The sequence below is a fragment of the Nicotiana tomentosiformis genome, chromosome 4 (genome assembly GCF_000390325.3).
Source record: "Nicotiana tomentosiformis chromosome 4, ASM39032v3, whole genome shotgun sequence".
Taxonomy (NCBI): Eukaryota; Viridiplantae; Streptophyta; class Magnoliopsida; order Solanales; family Solanaceae; genus Nicotiana; species Nicotiana tomentosiformis.
In genome coordinates, this window is record NC_090815.1 from 61001097 (window position 1) to 61011056 (window position 9960).

A 9960-nucleotide genomic window follows, 5' to 3' on the forward strand; every position below is an offset into this window, starting at 1 on the left:
TTTCACACGAGCTCTGTTCGAGCATTTCCACAAGGTACCAAACCTCATAATCACAGCTCGCGGGTCCCAATTCATGAACCCTAATCACTTGGCATCTTGTGCCCACTTCATAATTCATAACCGCACGGACGACTCACGTGCCAAGAGAGTGACAATATCTAATATCTACACAGACCACTCATGTGCCAACAGTACCGTTGTCACATAGAGGGCAAGTAGACAAGAGTACATGTAATGGTCAATAATGTCAGGATTCGTCTTCTTAAATCGATATGGGTGATTCATTTACATGTATGCTTGTGCAAGGGTTGTAGTAAAATTCAAGTCAACAAGTAAGAGTAGAGACAATGAATGGAACATTAAAAAGCTATCACCATAAAATGTGTCGTGTAATAAAAACAACAATGAAATTGAAGCAAGGACTAGAACAACAAGATTAGCTACATAGAACTAAGCAAATAGTGCAACACGGAGGAAGACAATTACCAGTATGCTAAGGAAACAACAATTAAAGACAAGTACAAAAGAATGGGGAAATATCAACAAGAACCCTACCGAGGTACCGCCTCGTAGTCTCCAATCATAAAATGAATCACAAACTTTCCTTATATCACCGCGGGAGCATTTAGATTTAGTTTTGAAAATCCTTTTTCCTGAATCAGCATCCCGCGTTTTAGCCCACCTTATCACACAATATGACTTCTAGTAGTTCCCCTACTAGCCCCGCGTATCATGCCCACCATATCTCACCGCATGTGTTTCAACACCCAGACATTATACCACTGCATGTGTATCAATAATAACAATATCATGACAGACACCTAGTGCAAATACCATAACAACAGCATGGCAAAAACCTTATACAAACAACATAACAACAGCATGGCAAAAACCTCGTGCAAACAACATAAAAATTCTCTCTATAATAACACGTGTGCCAAAACATAACAACTCAACCAAATGACTTTCACAATATGTGCCCATATGCCACTACATTTCCTCAAAACAGTTTTAATATCACAATCACGCATAGCCCTCACCTCAATAATACTGATTACAACAACAACATCAATAATAACACGAGAATACGGCAAGTAAATCAACACAAGAACATTAGAACATAAAGAAACAAAAGAACAAACTCACAAAGAAAGACACCATATGGAAATAATAGTCTCAACAAGAATAGTTCAACAAGGGAGAGGTAAAGTGTAACAATGATTCAACGAAAGTACAATTCGACAACAAGAGAGATTGCATAAATCAATGACCCCAAATAAGAATACGTCAACAATGAAAGGGATAACAAACTTCAATTAAGTCTAAGCAATTACGGAAGAGATAATAATGATTTCAATTAAGGTTAAGTAATTACGGAAAAGATAGCATGATAATAAAAGAGGCAACAACTTCAGCTAAGGCACATAAGAGTTTAATCGGCAATAAGGGTAGAACATGAAGCAATTAATTCCAATTAAGACACATAAGGGTGAATTTAGTAAATGGGGGATTTAACATGATAAGCAACTTCTTATCTAATGAACATAACATACGAGCCCTAAACGGTCAAATTTCCACAAATAAGCCCGAGCAGGTACTCGTCTCCTCGCATACTCGGCCTTCACATGACACAATTAACACCAAAGACTCAAATCCTAAGGGGTAATTCCCATACACGAAGTTAGGCAAGATACTTACCCCAAAGAAACTAGACAGATACTCTAAAATGACCTTCTCGAGTGAAACAACCTTCGGACGACTCAAATCTAGCCAAAATAACTTCAAATCATAAATAAAACTCATAGGAAACAATTCCGGATAATAAAGCTTCAATCTTTAATTAAAACTAAAAAGTCAACCCCCGGGCCTGCACCTCGGAACCCGATAAAATTAACAAAAATCGAACACCCATTCCGATACGAGTTCAACCATACCAAAATTATCAATTTCCGACATCAATTCGTATTTCACATCATCATTTTTCATTTTGAAATTTTTTTTACAAAGTTTCCCAAAATTCCAACTTAATTCACTAATTAAATGATGAAAATAGCAATGGATTCATGAAATATAATGAGATTCGGGTAGAGAACACTTACCCCAATGAATTTTTTGAAAAACCCATGAAAAATCTCCCAAAGCCGAGGTCCAAAACTCTAAAAATGAAGAAAAGAATGACAAAAATTGACCAAAAATGTTCTGCCCAGATTGGTACCTGCGAGGCAATCCACGTACCTACAACATCGCTTTTGCGACCAAATTTTTTCATCTGCGAAGAAGTCCTGGAGGCAGCCCTTCACACTTGCGGAAAAGAGCTTCGCTTCTGCGCAAACGCAGGTGCGAGCCAACTGCCTCTTCCGTCATGCCTTCCGCTCCAATGCTCAACATTTTTGCTCCTTCGAATGCGCAGGTGCGCCCAGAGTTCCGCTCCTGCGGCTTCCTCCCTTCCAGTCCAATGTCGCTTCTGCGACCACAGTACCACTTCTGCAGCATCGCACCTGCGCCCAAAGTTCTGCAGGTGCGACCACACCAGGTTCTGCCAAAACAACTTAGTCACAACATGAACCAAACGATCTGAACCTCGTTCGAAACTCATCCGAGCCACTCGGGACCCCGTCCGTATATAACAACCATTCTTATTACATAATGCGGACCTATTCGAGGTCTCAAATCACATCAACCAATGCCGAAACTATGAATCTCACCTCGAATCGACCTTATGAGTTTATGAAATTTCCAAATTCTATATCTTGTGCCGAAACATACCAAATCAACCGGGAATAAACCCAAATTTTGCACACAAGTTCCAAATGATATAACAGAGCTAATCCAACTCTCGGAATTGCATTCTGGCCAAGATATCATGAAGGTCAACTCTCAGTCAAACCTCTCAACCTTCCAAAACTTTAACTTTCCATTTTTTGCCGAAAATGCTTCATATTACCCTACGGACTTCCAAATCCAAATCCGAACGCATGCCTAAGTCAAAAATCACCATACGAAATTGTTGGAATCATCAAAATGCCATTTCAAAATCATTCTTTTGAATTGATCCCGAATCATCCGAAAATTGAACTCGGCCATACACGCAAGTCATAACAAATAATACGAAGTTGCTCGAGATCTTAAGCCACTGAACGGGATGCTAGTTCTCACAGCGACCGGCCAGGTCGTTACACAATTTCCCTCACCCCTAAAGCTAACAATGATCGAGAAGGGAAAACAAGGGTTGTGGGAAAAGCAGTCATGGAAAAACAGAGATTAAGAAAAGGAAGAAAATGAGAGAAGAAGAAGAGAGAAGAGGAGGGGAGATGAATATTATACCTGTGTTGCCTTTGTGCACGCACTTGAGTGAGAGAAGAAGATTGTGAGAGAGATGCGAGGAGTTAGTGTTTGGGAGAAGAAGGGGTTAGCGTGTTACCTGATGAAATGAGGGCTTGGTTCATTAAACCTGTCCGACTTATGCACCTGCGGCAAAAGAAGCACTTTTGCGGAGCTGCTTTTGCGATGAAGAGATCGATTTTACACAAAATGCGCATCTGCGCCTCATACCCCGCTTCTGCGCAAACGCACCTACGTGCATTTGTCTCCAGGTGCGGTTGCACCAGAGTTCTGCTGGAAAGATTTGGGCAGCCACTGTTTTGGCTTGTTCAAAAACCTCAAACTCCTCAATTCAACTCTAAAAAATCTGAAACTTGGCAGATTAGTCAAAAATAATATACTAAGTTATTCTAAAAAAGAAAATTTCAAAAACAAACTCAAAATTTGAAAATGATGGGTTGCCTCCCACCAATAGCCGCATTTAACGTTGTGGCACGACGCGAGTCAACTTTAACACTTTTCTCTCCATTTGGAAGATATGAATTGGGCACCCAACTTGGAATCAAGCTTATGACCACGAGCAGCGGGGAGTTTTAAGTAGATGATCAAGCCACATGCCATTTGCTTCATTTTGCATTTCATGGCTTTCATGTGAGGAATGTCATTTTGCCTTCTTATACCTTCAAATTGTAAGATCTATGACCATTGCCTCTACTCTTCACAATCCCTCATTGACTCATGTAGTTCAATTCCCATATCACCATACAATTTCAATGTTGAGAAATGCATGGAATGTGACATCAAGGCTCCAAATTTCAATTCTTTCTGGATTTTGACATCCTCATGGTCCCCCGAACTACAATCAAACTCAACCATCTTTTCAACTACACCATTTGACTCTAATTCTATTTTTTTCTCGGCATCACCAACAAGTATGAAGTCGGTTGGCGGATGTTCAATTCTTGATTCCTCAAAATAAAGCTCACTTTCTTCCTCGAAGTTGAACTCTTCTTGACCTCTTTCGACATTCTCAAGTTGGTGGGCATAGTGATCCTCAATCAATACTTTAATTTGATATTTCAAAGTGCAGATATTCTACTCATTTTGAGTCAAAACTTGTTTCAAGTCCTCGAGTGCCAAGTTGTACTTCTCTTCATTTTCAAGAATGGCCTCCAACATGAGCATTTGAGAGTTCTTCTTGATTTGAATCAAGTGCCAAAGAAGGATTTTCGGCTTCAACCTCTAAGGAGGGTTCTTGGCTATCATTCACTTCCGAGGCTTTTTGGACCTCTAAAGCTTCAAGCAATTCTCCCATTTGTTAGTTCAACCTTTCAAGAGCCAAATAATTTTGGAGACTATTTTCCAAAAGCTCATCCAGGGGATTTTGCTCTTTGTTTCCTCTTTCAAGTAGGCATTCCATCATGAGCTTGAACTCTCCATTTTGAGCATGCTCAATTTCTTCCACTTCCATATCCCTATACTTGTTATCACAAAAAGTAAAATCATCATAGTGGGGGTTCAGGGAAGGGAAGGACAAATAAGCACAATTATCCCAATGGCCATTTTGACCACCATACTTATCACATATACTCCACTCATGGGTTTGAGATTGTGCGCACAATCTGCCCCCGGGAGAATTTAAGGACAAGGGTCATCAAATTATGGAAAACTACCATCCGATCGATATTTATTATATAATGCCATTTTTCAAAACTAAGAAAATACACAAGAAAAATAAACAAGAAGCAAACAAGAAAATAAACAAAGATAAGAAAATAATTATACAAATATTCATAAGTTTGGACCAAAGCACGTACGCTTATTTCTCAAAAAACCTAAATACACCAAATTGTTCCCTAGCAACGACGCCAATTTTGATGACATCCAAATCTACTACTAAAAAGTAAATGGACATGGTCGCATGCATTATAATATACCCAACTATGAGTCGGGGTCGAATCCCACAGAGAACAATATGTAGGCGATTAGGCTAGTAAGAGAATTATCACTTGTTATGCTAAGCCAAACACTAAGAAAGGGTTTTTGAGAAATATTTATATCTACATGCAAAAATATATACTAACCTAGAAAGCAAGTAAAATGATCAATAGCTACAAGCATGGATGCAATGGGAATTACACTCAAGTAATGATCCAATGTATTTCACGATTTTATAAATATGAGCAAGTTTATGTTAATTAGCCTCGGGTAATAATTCTATATTAGCTTCTTCCGAAGACTAACAAGACTTCCTGATTGATTTACTCCTAATACAATTAAGAGATTAAGCACACCTGAATATGGCTACAAGTAGTTCAATCCTATCCCTTGGTAAAATCTATAAAGTGAGGGTTAACGCCTCAAGTTCTTGTTAATTAATCTTTTCCAACCCCAAATTATCTTTTCCAAAATTAATTCGAAGTTAATGGGCGAGTCCTAGGGTTAGCTAATCCCTTTGGAAACATTAAAGAACAAGAATAATTAAAGAAATAATAATTCAATTCATAATAAATAAAAATCATTCAATACATAAGAACAACAAGATATTTAATCCACACTTTAAATATGAATATTCCCATAAACAAGATTCAAGTGTTGGAAAAAATACTACACACTTAGATATTCAATACAAAGCAAGGAAATGAAGAAATGAACATAAATGGGTAAGAAATATTCAACCAAAAGCTTCAAATCTTCAAGACCCAAGTGTATGTGCAAGAATCCTACCTCCAAAACCTATGTTCTCGGTCAAGATATGCCAAAGATGTCCAGAGATCGGCCAAAGATCTTTTAAAAATAAGCTAGGTCGTGTATTTGTGAGTTTGGAATGAAGAAAATGTAATGCCTAAGTTGCCCAGGTCTGATGCCCGTTGGCCGCACCTGCGGAACAATTCTCGCAGGTGTAGTTCCGTAGATGCGGATACCTGCTCGCAGAAGCGACTTTTGGTGGAAAATGGTTATTCCATAGAAGCAAACAAAAGGATGCAGAAGCGCGTCCGCAGAAGCTGTCTTCAAGCATAGAAACGCTACCGCAGATGCGCTTCATCAATCGCAGATGCAATTCCTGCCTCGCAGGTCTTCTTCTGCAAATGCACACCTTTTCTTGTAGATGCGAGACCGCAGGTGCGGATGATTCTACACATATGCGATTCCACTAGAAATATTTGCACTTCTTTTACTCTTTTTGCAAAAATCAACTTCATTTAATCTCAACTCTCTTTAAGACATCATTTACCTGAAAATCAAGCAATACACACAATAAAAAACCTCATATTATAATGAACGGATACAAACACTAATGCAAAAGGGACCAAAAGAAGTGATAAAATCACCACTCATCAACACCCCAAACTTAAAGTTTTTTCTTGTCCTAAAGCAAATCAAAAACCAAAAAGTCAATGAGACTCTACCATTTAAAGCACAATTAGCATCGCTATCATTTCCAAATCACATTTTCCAATTAAGCATAACACTTATGGATTTGGTTGGTACTAATAATTTGGCTCAAGCATGTGAATTTCATCCAAATAACTCCCTCATTTAAAACAATCTCAAGAATGCAATGGAGTTTTAAAATAATCAAGTGATAACAACCGGGCCTCAAGAAGTGACTCAAAAGTACTAGTCTACTACATATGCTCACTTTACTCAATTCAGAATATATGAATGTCACCAATCCATCATAATCCATGTGCCCTCACAAGAAAGAAAGTCCCAAAATCATAATATTTACAATAACAACACACGGGACAAATTCACAAAGACACTCACTCTCAACAAAGAATTTTAAATGTTACAAAATATCATGCCATAAGCTTGCCCTTATTTTAATTCGCCGCCTATTAAAGAACATTCGGTTGGATATCCCATAAGGAATTTTTAATCTTGTAATATAGGCTTAGGGAAGGGTAGGATAAGTATTTGGGATACAAGTGACTATACCCTCCTTGAACACTACTCACATTTGTCTTTCTTTTTGCACTTTACTTCTTTTTAAACCACATAGCGCTTATTGACATCTAGTTACCAACATAGAACTACCTTAAAGTACCTCTCTAATTTTCTCAAGACTCCATATATTTTTTTTATACAACTATTTTTTTTTGGAGCTTGAGTATCTTTATATAAACAACTTTGAGGTATATGTTTCTATACATAATGTACATCTTCACCATTTCTCAATTAATACCAACACCCCCAACTTAGACTTTTAGCCTTATCTTTAATATTCAAGGAGGGACGGGTTCAAAAGAGGGAATTATTTCACAAAAAGGGTAAAAGTTTGTAATGAGGTAGCCAAAGAAAAGGTTAAAGGCTCAAATGAGGTTAACTACTGTAATATTTATGCAATGGTAGGCTCAAAAGGCTAAAGAGGCTTTTTCAAAGATCACGAAGAATGCCTAAGGTCATCCCTCCAACCAAACATAATTAACTTTAGCATTGAAAGACCAATCTTGCAAGTTCTAGATAATAAAAATAAAGACAAGAATTATTTTTAACAAAAACTAACACACAAGACACATGAACTAATCAATACAGATGAATTTTACTTCTTAATAAGAACAATTAGAGAAATATCATACCAACTAGTGAGCAAAGAGTCACAAAATGAGCAAAAACATTTTCACAAAAATTATTCTTCCCCATGCAACTTACTTTTTCTATTTACAACCAAAATTCGGAGGGGTATACTTAATTCATACTTCACATACAAGAGACTAATTTTATTAGTACCAAACAATCCAAAAGTCTCCACATAACAAAACAAGACTAATTCCCTTAAGAAAGTTGTTACGCCATCCGTCATAGTTTTGAAAAGTCACCCGGTTCAAGACAAATATATTCCTCGGGAAAGAACCATAGAATAAAGAAAACCTAAGGAAATTTAATGAAAAGTATATTACTACTAAATAGATAAAAATAATATAAACTAAAAACTACTAAAGAAAATAAAATAAACACTAAAGGAATAACAATAAAATAACTAAAAACTACTAAAGAAAATAAAATAACAAAAGCAACTAATACGAAAGGAATAAAATTAACATAAACAAACAACTACTCAAGAAAATAAATAAATAAAAATAAAATAGAATAACAAAAGCGATTAATCCGTAAATATATTACCAATTCACAAACTACGCTCAACAAGAGCACATGATAAACAATAGTAAAACAAGCCCAACAAGGGCACACAATATCCATGCAAAAGCATAAGCTGGACAAGGGCACAAGTCAAGCATCAATGTACAAATAAAGTATACTCCCTAAAGCCACCCCCAACTAAAAATACTGCAGTGTCCTCACTGCACAATATTAGAATAAAATAAGAGTAGTTTGAGGGCCTCCCTGATCAGACTAGCAGACTGCGGGAAAATGCTCATCACATCCACGTAGAGCTCTCGGCCTCATCATCATCGGTATGATCAGTATATACATCAGCAACATTTGACAAGAAGGAATACTCTTCACTATCATCTTTGTCCTCGACCGGTATCTTCCTGTTCGGCTGCCCCCATTTGAAGATGGCCTTGATGCCTCTCACATCTTTATCATGAACTTGCAATTCTTTTTATTTCTCTCTTTCTCCTTTGGGAAGCCTGCCTAAAGATCTCCATGTGCCTTTGCCATGTTACCATAGGCTACCTCGAGCCTGCTAACAGAAGCTGCCAACTTCTAATGAGATTCTTCTTGCTTTTTTGGGCCTCCAGTTAGGTCTTCATTTCTTCTTGGGAGTGTGAGGGCCCACTAGGGAGCTGTGACACTAAGTCACGAATGGAGACAAGCTGGGAATTTAGTATCCCAAATGGTCCCTCGGCCTGTGTAGCTTGTGAGGAGGACCCCTCACCTACAACAATCTCCATCTTCCTCTTCTTTCTTTTCAGAACACTGCCTTCTCCTGTCACTCCCAATGAGTGAAAGGATTTTTCTGCTGGTAACAAATGATATTCATCCCATTCCTCAACTTGCTCATGCCGGCACAACTTTGTAATCAATGATGGAAATATCAATGTCGAGCCACCTTAAAGAACATACTCCTTCAGCTCTTAAACGATGTAGTAACCAATATTCACTGGAATGCCATCAAGGATGCAAGCAGTTATCAGGGCCCTAGTATATGTGACATCAGACACGTTCCCACAAGGAGACACTGTGCTGGCAATGGTATACAACAACATTTTTGCTTTGGTTTTGAAATCATCACATTTGAGCCTCGGGTGGACTTTGAGGAGGAGGTTCCAGCTCAGACTGTACACGTCGGACCAACTCCGGTCCCGGAGGGGTTCATAGCTACTCTAGTACTTCAGGATGCTCTAGTCCTTTTGGTGGGCCTTAAGGAGAGTGTGGCCTAGACCGGTACCTTTCTGGTGGCACCAGCCGTCTCTTGGGCTGGGAGAGGATCACACACTCCCGCTACTCACACCCGGAGAAGGTGCCTCCTAGGTATCAGACTCCAGCAATCCCGCCAGTTGGGGTAGTTCAGTCGATTGTTGTGGCACAGGCCGATGATAGGCCCGCTTTGAATTTCGAGGCTATGTTGAGGTTGGATAAGTTTACCAAACTTTTTTCTGTACATTTCAGTGGTGCATATTCTGAGTACCCACATGACTTTCTGGACTGTTGCCACGAGGTGTTGTG